A 14,632-nucleotide genomic window follows, 5' to 3' on the forward strand; every position below is an offset into this window, starting at 1 on the left:
GTGGTGTCAAGTGTTGTCATGTAGTGTCATATGTCATGTGTCATGTGTCATGTGTAATCATGTGGTGACATGTGTCATGTATTGTCATGTTTTGTCATGTGGTTTCATGTGGTGTCATGCGTCATGTATTGTCATATGGTGTCATGTGTCATCATATATCATGTGTCATGTGTCGTCATGTGGTGTCATGTGTCATGTGGTGTCATGTGGTATTATGTGTCATGTGTCATGCGGTGTCATGTGGTGTCATGTGTCATGTGGTGTCATGTGTCATGTGGTATCATGTGTCATCATGTGGTGCCATGTGTTGTCATGTGTCATGTGTCATCATTTGTCATCATGTGGTGTCATGTGATGTCATGTGGTGTCATGTATCATGTGGTGTCATGTGGTGTTATGTAGTGTCATGTCATGTGGTGTCACGTGGTCATGTGTCATCATGTGTCATGTGGTGAAATGTGTCATGTGGTATTATGTGGTGTCATGTGGTGTCATGTCATGTGGTGTCACGTGGTCATGTGTCATGTGTCATGTGGTGTCATGGGGTGTCAAGTGTTGTCATGTGGTGTCATGTGTTGTCATTTGGTGTCATGCGTCATGTGATGTCATGTGTCATGTGGTGTCATGTGTCATGTGGTATCATGTGATGTGATGTCATGTGGTGTCATGTGGTGTCACGTGTCGTGGTGTCATGTGATGTCATGTGGTATTATGTGTCATGTGTCATGTGGTGTCAAGTGGTGTCATGCGGTGTCATGTGGGGTCATGTGTCATGTGGTGTCATGTGTCATGTGGTGTCAATTGTCATCATGTGGTGTCATGTGTTGTCATGATGTGTCATGTGTCATCATTTGTCATCGTGTGGTGTCACGTCATGTAGTGTCATGTGGTGTCATGTGGTATCCTGTATCATGTGGTGTCATGTGGTCTTATGTGTCATGTGTCATGTGGTGTTATGTGGTGTCAAGTGTTGTCATGTGGTGTCATATGTCATGTGTCATGTGGTATCATGTGTCATTATGTAGTGTCATGTGTCAAGTGGTGTCATGTGGCGTCATGTGATGTCATGTGTCGTGTGATGTCATGTGGTGTCATGTTTCATGTGGTGTCATGTGTTATAATGTTTCATGTGTTGTCATGTGCTATCTTGTGTCATGTGGTGTCATGTGTTGTCATGTGTCATATTGTGCCATGTGGTATCATGTACCATGCGTCATCATGTGTTATCATGTGGTGTCACGTGGTATTATGTGTTGTCATATGGTGTCATGTGTCATGTGTTGTCATGTGGTGACATTTCATGTGATGTCAAGTGCCATGTTTTGTCATGTAGTATCATGTGTTGTCATGTGGTGTCATGTGTCATGTGATGTCATGTGTCTTGTGGTATGTGGTGTCATGTATCATGTGATGTCATCTCATGTGGTGTCATGTGGTGTCACGTGTCGTGGTGTCATGTGTTATGTGGTATTATGTGGTGTTACGTGTCATGTGTCATGTGGTGTCAAGTGGTGTCATGCGGTGTCATGTGGTGTCATGTGTCATGTGGTGTCATGTGTCATGTGGTATCATGTGTCATCATGTGGTGCAATGTGTTGTCATGATATGTCATGTGTCATCATTTGTCATCATGTGGTGTCACGTCATGTGGTGTCACGTGGTGTCATGTGGTGTCATGTGGTGTCATGTGGTGTTATGTGTCGTGTGTCATGTGATGTCATGTGGTGTCAAGTGTTGTCATGTGGTGTCATATGTCATGTGTTATGTGGTGTCATATGTCATCATGTGTTGTCATGTGTCATGTGTTGTCAGTCATGTGGTATCATGTGTCATGTATAATCATGTGGTGTCATGTATCATGTATTGTCATGTGGTGTCATGTGTCATCATGTGGTGTCATGTGTCATCATGTGTCATGTGGAATCATGTGTTGTCATGTGGTGTTATGTTTCATGTGTTGTCATGTGATGACATTTGTCATGTAATGTCAAGTGTCATGTGTTGTCATGTAGTGTCATGTGTTGTCATGTGGTGTCATGTGTCATGTGTTGTCATGTGGTGTCATGTGTCATGTGATGTCATATGTCATGTGGTATCATGTGGTGTCATGTGTCATGTGGTATCATGTGATGTCATGTCATGTGGTGTCATGTGGTGTCACGTGTCGTGGTGTCATGTGGTATCATGTGTCATGTGTCATGTGGTGTCAAGTGGTGTCATGCGGTGCCATTTGGTGTCATGTGTCATGTGGTGTCATGTGTCATGTGGTATCATGTGTTATCATGTGATACCATGTGTTGTCATGATGTGTCATGTGTCATCATTTGTCATCATGTGGTGTCATGTGGTGTCATGTGGTATCATGTATCATGTGGTGTCATGTGGTGTTATGTGGTGTCATGTCATGTGGTGTCACATGGTCATGTGTCATCATGTGTCATGTGGTGTCATGTGTCATGTGGTATTATGTGGTGTCATGTGGTGTCATGTCATGTGGTGTCACGTGGTCATGTGTCATGTGGTGTCATGTGTCATGTGGTGTTATGTAGTGAAAAACGTGAGGTCAGTGGATCACTGGTCTCATCCTTGTATGCACACAATATTCTTCCCAAACATTTAGGAGTTCCAAACGATTTTATTCATCATCTGTAATGTTTTATTCACGATATAATTTCATTTGTGTTTATCATTTTGTACATTCATGGCATATTTTAGCTCTTAGGTTCAGAGCATAACACCGTCCCTTTTAAATACATCCAATGCATTTCGGGGCCATATTGCGCCCCTTCATCAGGGAAAGGATACTGTGGTAGAAAAGAAAGAGCGCCGTATAAATATGATATGTTTTTTAGAAAAACGTAGGTGGGTTGTGGGGGGACAAACTAACGTGACAGGTTACGGGGTCACCGTTAAAAAAGCCGTGATCCAAGTGTAATGAAAAGGAACTGAATTCTTACGTGTTTTCAAAATGGTAGATGGGGTGTATCTGGAGAGAAAAGTAAATGCATCTGATTACCGCCGGGAAGCGGCAGGATTAAGGTCAGGCTATCATACAGTTTACCGTCCTCGGGTTACGAGGGACGGGACTAACCTGGAGTGATAGTTCTGAGTTACTGCCCGGAGACGTTCCGTTCATCAACGCTGGGTCAGGACACAAATGTCGGCTGCCGTGTTTACTCGAGTTCTTGAACTCGCGGTCACGTGATCAGGGAAAGTGAAGAAAGACTCGATACCAAGGTTACAGTGATACCGATGGGTAATGTTAATGGGGTACGATCGTGAAATGGGAATGTGGGGGAAAGAGGTGAGTAGGGTGGGCAGGTAGTGAGGAAGATAATAATGAGAGTCAAAACAAGTCATAAGGGGTAAAATACGGCAGTATGTTAAGGAACGCTAAAACAAAGAACAGTGGTGTAATCCATCACAGTGAATTCACATAGGAAAGACTCTATTGCTCGAAAAAGCAATTTTTACAGGTAGCAAGAAAGTTCTATTCTGTCATTAAGGCCAAATGGCTTCTGAGTGGATAATCTGTAAATCCAGGTGTTTTCACGTTGCAACAAGAATTTTGTATTGTCACGTCCTTCAATTTTAGGTACAGTTTCAAGTATAATAAACTTGAGCTGAGAGATGTTGTGTTTCTCGTCCTGAAAATGCATGGCTATTGATGATTTAGGAGACTTCAACCGGATATTTGATTTGTGTTCTGTAAGTCTAATTTTGATTTTGCGCTCAGTTTTCCCAATATAGAGTTTACCACAGGGGCATTTTAAAGCATAGATTACATTGCTGGAGTCGCATGTTGCATTCACCTTAAGTTTCATGGTGTGGCCTTTCATCGGATGATTAATCACGTTACCCTTGATGATAGAATTTCAGTTCCCACAATTCAGACATGGTTTAGTGCCAGTAAATTTAACCCTGGTGGTGGGTTTATGTTGAATTAGTTCGCCAAGATTCTGTGCCCTGGAGAAGGCAAACAGTGGTGGTTCTTTAAAGATTTGTCCAAAGTCTGGTTCCAGGTTAAGCAGCGGCCAGTGTTGGTTAATGATCTGTTTGAATCTCCTGGTCGCAGTTGAAAATTTAGAGACTACCACGGTTTTGGTCTGTTGTGGTTTGTTTGAAGGTTGTAGAAGTTTTTGTCTTCCAATTCTGGCAATTTTGTCTTTGGAATCTCCGATGAGATTCTGAGGGTATCCTCGCTGTAGAAATTTGGTAGCCACCTCCTCAATACGTTGTTTGGATTTCGTGGGATCTGATGTGATTCTTTTAGCCCGTGCCATTTGAGAATATGGTAAATGCTGTTTAAGGTTGGGTTCGTGAAAGCTCGTGAAATGTAACATGTTGTTCCTGTCAGTTGGTTTTGTGAAGAGATCGGTATCAAAATTATGTTGGTTTATGGTGATTTTGACATCTAAAAAGTTCACACTAGTGTTTGATATTTGCCATGTCAGTTGGATGCGTTCGTCTATTCGGTTGAATTCCTTCAGTAGGTGTTGTAGTTTCGTTTCAGAGGCTTTCCAGACGATGAAAATATCATCTATGTACCTGGTTAGGAGCAGTAGGTTTCTTGTCCATTCTTCATTTGTGAAGATGTGGGATTCCTCATATTGCTGCATAAAGATATTGGCGTATACAGGCGCCGCTGCATTGCCCATAGCCATGCCCACCAATTGAGAGTACCATGAGTCTTTGTATTTAAAGTAGCTTTGGTAAAGCACGAAGAGCATCAGTTCCATCAAAAATGTTTGAAAATCAATGTCCAAGTCTGTTTTCAGAAGTGCTTGTTCAATTGCCTCTATGCCTAATGAGTGGGGTATAGAGGTGTAAAGGGATCGGACATCTGCAGTGCAAAGGATGAGGTGATCTTCTGGATTGATTTCCAAATTATTCAATTTAGACATAAAGTGTGTGGTATCCTTGGTATATGTTCTCATGGATTGCACAGTAGGTTGTAAATATTTGTCTAGGAATTGGCCGATGGGTTCATGTAGACTTCCACACGTGGAGACTATGGGTCTCATGGGTGGGTCAGTGAGGTTTTTGTGAATTTTCGATACCATTCTGAGTGTTGGACTCTTGGGATTGTTTTTGGTCAAGAAATTTTTGGTCCTGTCATTAATTATACCTGCTTCATGAGCTCTCTCAAGGATGTTCATAAGGCTCTTCATGTATTCTGTTGTGGGATTGTTGTCCAATTTCATGTACGTTGTGTTATCCATGATATGTTCCATGGTCTTCCGTTCATACATATCTTGATCCATAATGACTAGGGCGCCCCCTTTGTCAGCTTTGGTACATGTGATCTGGTCGTTGTGAGATAGGTTCTTTAGGGTATCCCAGTCTTTTTGTGTGATGTTCCTAGAGCGTTTCTTTCCATGTTTGATGTTCAGTAGGTCCTTTTTAACTCTGTTCTCAAATAGATCCAAGGTTTTATGGCTGACTGGTGGTTGGAACGTGCTATGCGGTCTTAGTCCTAAGAGTTGGTCTTTGTCTTGTTTAGGTTGTTCAGGTAATACATTTTCAAAGAAATGGCGTAGGCGTAGTTTACGCATCAATTTGAATAGGCTGACTTCCAGTTCTAGATTGTTTGTATGAGTTGTGGGTACAAAGGATGTACCTTTTTGCAGTAGTGATTTTTCATGTTTGGAAAGTTGATAATTGCTGATGTTGATGACTAGTTCTTCAGGATTTATGTCTTCTTTGTAGTTTTCTTCTCCTTGATGGTTCCTGACGTGCTTCTTGTAATTGGCGGTTCTATCTCCTTTTCTTTTTCTTTTGCTCTGTCCTCTCCGGGGTCTCCTTTTTGCACCTGGCCCTGTTCTAAAAAAGGACTAGGTTCTGTTTGGAAACTCGTAGTTGGTTGCTGGGCTTTATTGGTATCGATGCTTATGTGAATTGTGGTGGTTCTCTTAGGTCGTTGTGTGCTGTCACTATCTGAAGATGAGGTTTCCGTTTGGGAATTAGGCGGTCTGTTTCTCCTTTTTTGAGCATATATCTCCGCCCAAGTGTAAACTTCTCCCAATCTGAGGTTCCGTGACAATTTGAACCCGTGTTTTCAACATTGTCGTAAATACATACTTTTGGTATCAGTGAACCGCAAATGATTCATTTAGCATATCCTGGTGTTTTCGCTATGCTATGAGCAAGAGCACTCCTGTTATGAACACATTTCTGATCTACCCATGGCATCCATCTTAGATCACGGAAGCCATTTTGTGTTTCTTGCCCTCACGTAGACAATGGACACGCAGTGACCTCTAGCACCTAAGGACACGTCGGCTTTAGCCGGAGATTCACCTTGCTAGCGACACATACACCTTAGAGCAGAACACGCCATGGCCGCATGACTCGACAGAAGTTGCCTCCACTGCCTGAGGCCAGTCCTGCTATACTGGTTCTCGTGTTCGTTGGCCTGATCATGATTAGGCGGCCGAATCTGGTAGCCGTGCCCATTTACGACCCACAAACATCTCTTATCCTACTTTTCTATCTTCTGCACCTGGCTCTGCTCCTTTCCTTCTGGGCCTTTATTAGGGGGAGGTAACGAAATTTACAATGAGGCGGTCCGGGTCTTGAATGAAAAGTTGACATGGGATTATGATGGAATAGTGGGAACCCCTCGTTCGTAATGTTTTGATATCAGATATTGCTGACGATTCCTGTGCAACGCCAAATATTTATTGTTTAAGATACAAAGGTTTTGGAACGTGCTAACATGTAAAGAATTTTGCCTGAAGCCCAATATTCAATATATAAGGAGCAACCCTCGTTGTACAATTCGAACAGGCTCCTAGACACTGCCCGTGTGTAGTTTCTGTGACTTCTGTGTCCCTGCAGTAATAAACCTTTGGTCTTTGACGCCACCATCGAGAAGCCCGTGTTTCTGTTCATTTGTGCACCGAGACAGGTAGAACTCCGGGGTCTTTGGGTGTTATCCCTGACACCTCTGGACGGAACCAAAAAGTCCAGAACTCCAATTGGCGCCCAACGTGGGGCGACGTCATTCGGTACCGGTCCAAAAGCCTGAAGAGTTCGAGAAGCTTCGTGTGAAGATTCCTGAGGGAGGCGCCCCACTTCATCGATCCCGGCATATCGCAAAAGTGGCCCGACGTTCTCTTCCACGAGGGTTCCCGTTCAGACGGCTGCAGTGGTCCGTTGCCTTGACCGTCGCCCTGTCTTGGACCCGAGGTGCAGTCCTTAGTACGGCGAGACGAGCCGGGTTTGTCCTTGGTGACGTCTTCAGTGCCTCAGTTAAGTATCAAGTGGTTGCTAGTTGGTTATTTCGTAAGGGTTGTTCCTGTTAGGATAAAATCCCTTTTCAGTTCTTGGTTTGGTTTGGTTTCGTAAGATTATCACTGGTTGTTCTAGTCACGATAATCATTTGGTTTAGTTTGGGTATCGATACATTTGTTCGCTTTGGTAGGCCTAAGTTCTTGGTCCGAGTGCGCACCTTTGTTCGTGTTTTTGTTTGTTCTGTGTTCCGGGTTATAAAATGGTAAGTCGGAAAAATTGTATGTTGTCGTGCTTTGGTTGCAACAGTGATTCCCGGTTGGAGGACTCATGTCTGGTTCCTCCGATTGGGACTCCTCTTTATGATCTGTATTGTAAGTTTGGAGTGGGTCCTATATCTTATAATGAGGTATGGGTCCGATATACGCAGAAAGACGGTGTCCTTAGTTGGCCACTGCATGGTAGTTTTGAACCCCAAGTTCTTGATAATTTAGAAACGAAATTGTTCAAGAAGAAAGCCCGGCCGGCAATGTTTGATTCTCCTTGTGATTGGCGAAAAGAATCTAAACAGAGAGAAATTAAAAAGTTGAAGAAAGAACAGAAAGAGCAAGAGTTGACTTTAGAACAGTCTGCTAAGCAGCTGCAACTCAACGAGTCTGAGAAAGCAATGGAGGTGGCCAACAGAGAACGTAATTTAGCGATAGACAAGTGCTATCCTGCTTTGCCATCAAGTACAGCTAAGATAGTAGAGGACCCTGAAAACGATCCTCTGTTGTCTTACTTGTTACGGTCACCCCCACCGTATGCACAGGGTGCTACGGCTCTACCTTTGCCAAATGTTCAATTACCGGTTGCTGGGCAACCTAGTGCTCCTGCTCCCCTGAATCAAGCTCCTGTACCTCCTGTGGTCAATGTTAATGTTCCTTCGGCACCCCCTCTTCCAGGGTTGCCGGCTTCTTTACCTATACCTGTATCGCTTACACCTGCTAGTTCACAGGCTACTTTGCCCGCTACTCCGACTGATCCTGTTCTATCTGTCCCAACTGCTACTTTATTCTCTGCTTCTGCTAGTGTTATGACTCCGCTTTCTGTTCGTCGGAGAATCACTGATTCTGTCTCTAATATTCTATCTCCCTTCTATAAAACTCTGATTAAGACTCCTACCTCTGATTTTGTGCAGAGACGTAGTCAGCTTCCCAGTACTGAAGAACGAGGAATATTAGATTCCACAGCTCTTAGATGGATTTTAAAAAGTGGAAGATATAGTACTAGAGATGTATTAGATACATTTATGCAATGGAAAGAACCGACACAACGATATGTGTTCGATGAAATGTGCTTCCTTTTACGTAAGGAATTGGAAGAGGATGACTCTGAATCAAATCTAGAAGAATTAATTAATGTTCAGAAAGAGTTTGCTGCAGGTATGATAGTTGGTCAAAATATAAAAGAAGCGATGGAACTGATTTTAAGTTATAGGTATGACCCATCCCTTCGTTCACCGAGGGAGTTAGAAAAACGTAGTACAAAGCATAATCGCCAATACCCAATGAGGGAGGTTCCTCCAATTTGGCGCGAAGCTGTGCAAGCTGATGTACCGAATGGTATTGTTGCCGCTCCGGCCCAATTCCAGAGAGTGTGGATACACATTCCGTGGAAGCGAGCTGAAGTATTAGCAGTAAAGCAGGCCTTGCCTGATCCGCGTAAAAATCCAGCCGGATATTACAAGGAATTAGCACAGACAGTTGAGGCTTGTGTGATGAATCTAGCGGACATTGACATGTTATTTGGGAATGTAGTTCCGCAACCAATTTGGGCTAAAATTCGTAAAGAGAATCATCCAGTTGCCCTAGGTGGTGATTGGGCAGCTATAATTGCAGCGGATGGTCAGCAAATAGGTGGTTCCAAACCCGAACCTCTAATTGCTAATTTACCCGGTAGGATAATTGAATTAATGAAGACACTGATGCCGGCATTGCGCGTTAACTGGGACAAGTTGTCCGCATGCAGGCAAAAGAAGGACGAAAGTGTTTCCGACTTTTTCACAAGGTTCGAAGAGACTTTTGTGGATCATAGTGGTCAGGATATGAGCACAGAAGGAGGACAGAGACTATTCGTTGATAAATTTGTACACAATTTGTTGCCCGAACTTAGTAATAAATTGAAAGATTCCGAGAGTGCGTGGGCTGTCTCTACGACTGCACAAATACTTGCGACTGCCCAGTACTATGAAAATAGGGATAAAGAGGAGAAGGAAAAATCAGAGAAGAAGACAAAAGATATAAAAACTAAAGTTCTTTTACAGCAAGCATATCCGCCTCGCACGAATCAGACTAATACGCAGAAAGGTTCATATCAAAGGACAGATTATGGTTCTCCCACCAGAGCTGCGTTCTCTCCCTGATACTCTTTGGGCGACTGGTCCTAATGATGTAGGTCTTTTAGAAATCCCACCATATGTAGTTACTTTGAAAGCGAATGTAAAATTTCCACGAATTCCACAATACAGAATCTCTAGTGAAGGTGAACGCGCACTTTTATTAATTGTGCAAGATTTGATCGAGAAAGGTGTAGTAGAAGAAACTAGAGGGAATGTCTGTAACAGTCCTGTCTTGCCAATTCTGAAATGTACAGATCCTTCAAAACCTCCAGTATATAGGTTTGTCATAGATCTTAGGGAGGTTAACAAGATTGTGATTCCACAGTTCCCTGTAGGTCCAGACATAACTGCATTGTTAACGTTGATTCCTGCTACAGCCACATGGTTTTCAGTTATCGACTTGAAGAATGCCTTTTTCAGCATTCCGATAGCCGAGGAAAGCAGGGATATTTTCGGCTTCTCTTTAGGAGGTCGAAGCTTCAGGTTTAAACGTGCTCCACAAGGGTATTGTGAGAGTCCGTCCATTTACAGTCAGGCATTAAAAAGTCAGTTAGATTCCTTTATACTTCCTCCTGGTTCTGCTTTAGTGCAGTATGTAGATGATCTTCTAGTAGCTGCCGATGACAAGGAAACTTGCAAAACAGCTACAATTTCGTTATTGCATCATTTGTCTAATTTGAATCACAGGGTGTCACCTTCGAAAATGCAATATTGTTGCCAAGAAGTGACCTACCTAGGTCATCTCTTGTCCAAGGAGGGAAGGAAGTTGACCCCAGAGAGAATAAAAGCAATTACACAGATGAATGTTCCTAGCACACAGAGAGAAGTACGTGCCTTTTTAGGTATTACCTCATACTGTAGGCAGTGGATCCCAAATTTTTCTCTCTTGGCAAAACCGTTGGTAGCTTTGACTGGGAAAAATGTTCCGAGTCCAGTGCCATGGTCTGCTGAATGTCAGGAGAGTTTTTCTGAGTTACGAAATGCACTGTGTTCAGCTCCTGTGTTGGGTACTCCTGACTACAGTAAGCCATTTACGCTCTATGTTCACGAGAGAGAAGGTTGCGCGTTGAGTGTTCTGACACAGAAATTTGGTGATAAACAACGCCCTTGTGCGTATTTTTCATCAATATTAGATCCGGTAGCTAGAGCGTTGCCTAGTTGTTTGAGAGCTACAGCGGCAGCTGCGGCTTCCATTCGACAATCTGCTGGTTTGGTCATGAACAACATGCTAGTGGTTATGGTTCCTCATGCTGTGGACACACTCATGAACCGAACTAAGACACAACACCTTACCAGTGCTAGATTATCTGGCTATGAGCTGACACTGCTAGCGAGTCATATTCAGATCAAAAGATGCAATGTATTGAATCCAGCAACATTGTTGCCGACTAGTCAAGAGTCGAGTGATTCCGAACCACATGACTGTTGCTTTAGAACCGAGGAAGAGACAAAAGGACGAATTGATCTTAAAGACACTCCGTTGTCAGATCCGGATGGCACGTTGTATGTTGATGGGTCTTGTTTTAAATTGGAGAATGGTGATGTAACTGCTGCCTATGCAGTAACGACTTTGAGTACGATTATGGAGACTGCAAGAGTGAGTCAGAATTCTGCCCAAGCTGCGGAATTAATTGCGCTAACGAGAGCGTGTGTTTTAGCTAAGGGAAAGAGAGTGAATGTGTTCACAGATAGCCAGTACGCGTTCGGCGTGGCCCATAGTTTTGGCCGTTTGTGGAAAGAGAGAGGTTTCATTACGTCCCATGGGACTAAGATTCAACATGGTCAGCTAGTTAATGACTTGTTGGAATCTCTAACCTTGCCGACTGAAGTTGCGATTGTGAAGTGCAGCGCTCATAAAGCAATCACGGATGATGTTGGTCGTGGGAATGCTTTTGCTGACGAGACGGCTAAACAGACAGCTAGAAATATGATGAGTAGAATGTATGTTGCAACGTCTGCAAGATGGATTTCTGAGTCTGGAATGTGTGAGGACACAGTGGAAAGCATGAAAGAGATTCAGAAAGAGGCGACTGAGGAGGAAAAGCTTGCATGGAAAGAGAGCACGGGTAAATTGGACTCGAATGGGTGTTGGATTGACTTGTCGGAACAACAGCGTTGGATGTTGCCTGATGCGTATGTGCTTGCAGTAGTAACGATGGCACATGGAGCAGCGCATATCAGTTCTAAAGGGATTTGTAAGATGTTGGCTTCAGTCTGGAAGAATGATGGGATTAGTAAGTGTGCAGAGAGAGTGGTGAGAAATTGTATGGTATGCCTGATGCATAATCCTGGCAAGGGAATCCCCACACCTGCAGGTCACTTCGCTCCTCCTTCTTGCCCCTTTGAAGTGATTCAGTTAGACTTCATTCACATGGATCGTTGCAACAATCTAAAGTACGTCCTAGTGATAGTTTGTGCTTTCTCCAGATGGATCGAAGCATATCCACTGAAGGACAATACTGCTTTGTCCACTGCCAAAATTCTTCTCAAGGAATACTTCCCTAGGTATGGCATGCCACGGATTGTATGGTCAGATAACGGAAGTGAGTTCGTAGGGAAAGTTATGCAGAGTGTGTGTGCCGGTTTAGGGATTAAACAAAAGTTCCACAGTGCGAACCATCCCCAGTCTGCTGGTTTAGTTGAGGGTTACAATGGCACCCTCAAGCTGAAACTCGCTAAAATACAGGCATCCACAGGTTTGTCCTGGCCAGATGCACTACCCTTGGCTTTGTTATCAACGAGAGCAACTGTACATTCTAGAGTAGGGCTTAGTCCATACGAAATAGTTTTTGGTCGTCCCGCCAATGTTTGGGGGGTGCCTAGGCCAAAAGAATTTAGACAGCTGGAATATCCAATGTTAATTGATTACCTTTTCGACTTGACTGCTAAATTGAGCCTTATTCACCAACAGGTTTTCGATGCATTGCCAAAGCCACCGGAGAGTCCAGGTCATCAGCTGAAACCTGGGGATCAAGTCGTCATTAGAAATTTTGCAAGAACGAAAAATCTTCAGCCCAGATTCATTGGCTCCTTCCAGGTGTTATTAACGACGAGAACTGCTATTCGTGTGGCCGGACGGAAGAACTGGATACACACGACACACATCAAACGTGTGCCCCTGCCACTTCCTTACGACAACTGGGTGAAGAAAGGAATCGGTGCCTCTGAAGCAGAACAAATACCCAGTTTCATCCCTTTCAGCGATGCAGAACTGATCACAGATACATCAAACTCTGGCTCTCCTCCTGAAACTGCTCTTTTGAACCCTGAACATTTGCCATCTGCATCAAAAGAACATTTGCCATCTGCGAACGTGAACATTGCAACATCGGCTGAAAATACATTGTTTCCAGATCAGACAGCTCCTGCAAAACTGAGATACAATTTACGATCTCGCAATATGGACAAATAAAGCAGGAAACTGCCTATTTTCACGTTTGAATTTTTTGATACATTGCCTCCAGCCAGGAAGTTTGCTATTGTTTTGTTGTTTTAAAATTGCCTTGCCGTCTGGGTAGCCGTAGGGTCGTGGCTGTGTGCCTAGTTGAATCTGCGGGGGTCAGACACAAGGTCGATCTTTCTGTTAGTTCTGGGAACTCCCAGGGCTGATGGAGGCATTTTCATCTACGTACACATCATCAGTGGTCGCGAGCGGACTGTAGAAGATGGAGCTTCCTGAGCTGCAACGAGAGAATGTAATTTATGTTCACAGAAATAGACTGTACAGAATACTTCACAGCAAATGCTTTCTAATGCAATGTGCAGTTACGTTTTTAATTGTTTTGATAACGTTGGTGGGTGGAATCGCCTTTGGTGTGCATTTGATTTTTATGCCGGTAACTACAGTACCTCCCCTTGATCCTGCTACTTCGACTGTTTCTTCTATGCATTCTTTTCACTCGTTTCCTGAACACGAACAAGCTCGACGCTCAGAATTTATTAACAATACATTTGTACAGCTCTTGCATCAACACCAACTGGTAGTTAATACTACAGACTGCTGGGTGTGTGGCTTGATACCCCACACTATGGATAAAGGCATTCCCTATCTAGTCTTGCCTTTTAGCTATAATGGACCATTTCAGGCCTTTCAGACCATTTTTGCCTATGCCCTTGAGACCTATCCTCCGCGTCCACCACGTTCCACTAAATACAACTCAGCCAACAAAGCTTTAGTCCAGGGAATTATTGACATGATTAAAGACGTCAATAATACTCTATCCTACCCTAGAGATGAATTACGGGTATATTTGAGTTGGAACTCTACAGAGTATCGCCTTAGTTTGGGAGAAAGCAAGCGTAAAAGCTCCACTCCAGTCTGGGTCGTGCCTCACCGAGGTCAGGTCTGTTTGCAAGGAAATGGGAGAAATCCGAGAGCTCAGCTAGGGAGGAGTGAGTGCGTTGAGACTTACGTGTTTCCGTCTAACTCTTCCCCTGCCTTCCTTACTGCTAGGGGTACTTACTTCATCTGTCAAGACAGAGCGTATACATGGCTGCCTGCTGACTTCTCAGGTTCGTGTTATATTGCTCGATTGTTGCCTCCGACATACACTGCTTCTTCAGATTATCACAAGACCAGAGTAGCAAGAGGTGTCTTCAGCAAGGAAGATACCGCTGGTCAGGAAGCTGGAGACTTCTTCAAAGGTTTCCTTCCGTTTTGGGGGCCTATGGCCAATAGTAGAAATCTACGTCAGCTAACACGGGTAGTTGAATCTACTATTACAGAAACTGCTGGTGCCCTTAGTAACTTGACAACTGAGCTTCAGGCGGATCGTCTCATGACGTTGCAGAACCGTATGGTTCTAGACGTAATACTTGCAGATCGAGGTGGGGTATGCAGAATGATCCAATCAAGCTGCTGTGTTTTTATTCCCAATAATGCTCCAACCGTCTATGAAGCGATCTCTAAGCTACACAAGATTTCCGACTCTATACACGTAGACAAGGGAAACTGGTCCTTCATGGAGTGGTTTTGGACTCTGGTATCAGCGTGGGGATGGAAGGTTCTGATGGTCATTG

This window comes from Lissotriton helveticus, chromosome 3_2 (genome assembly GCF_964261635.1).
Source record: "Lissotriton helveticus chromosome 3_2, aLisHel1.1, whole genome shotgun sequence".
NCBI lineage: Eukaryota > Metazoa > Chordata > Amphibia > Caudata > Salamandridae > Lissotriton > Lissotriton helveticus.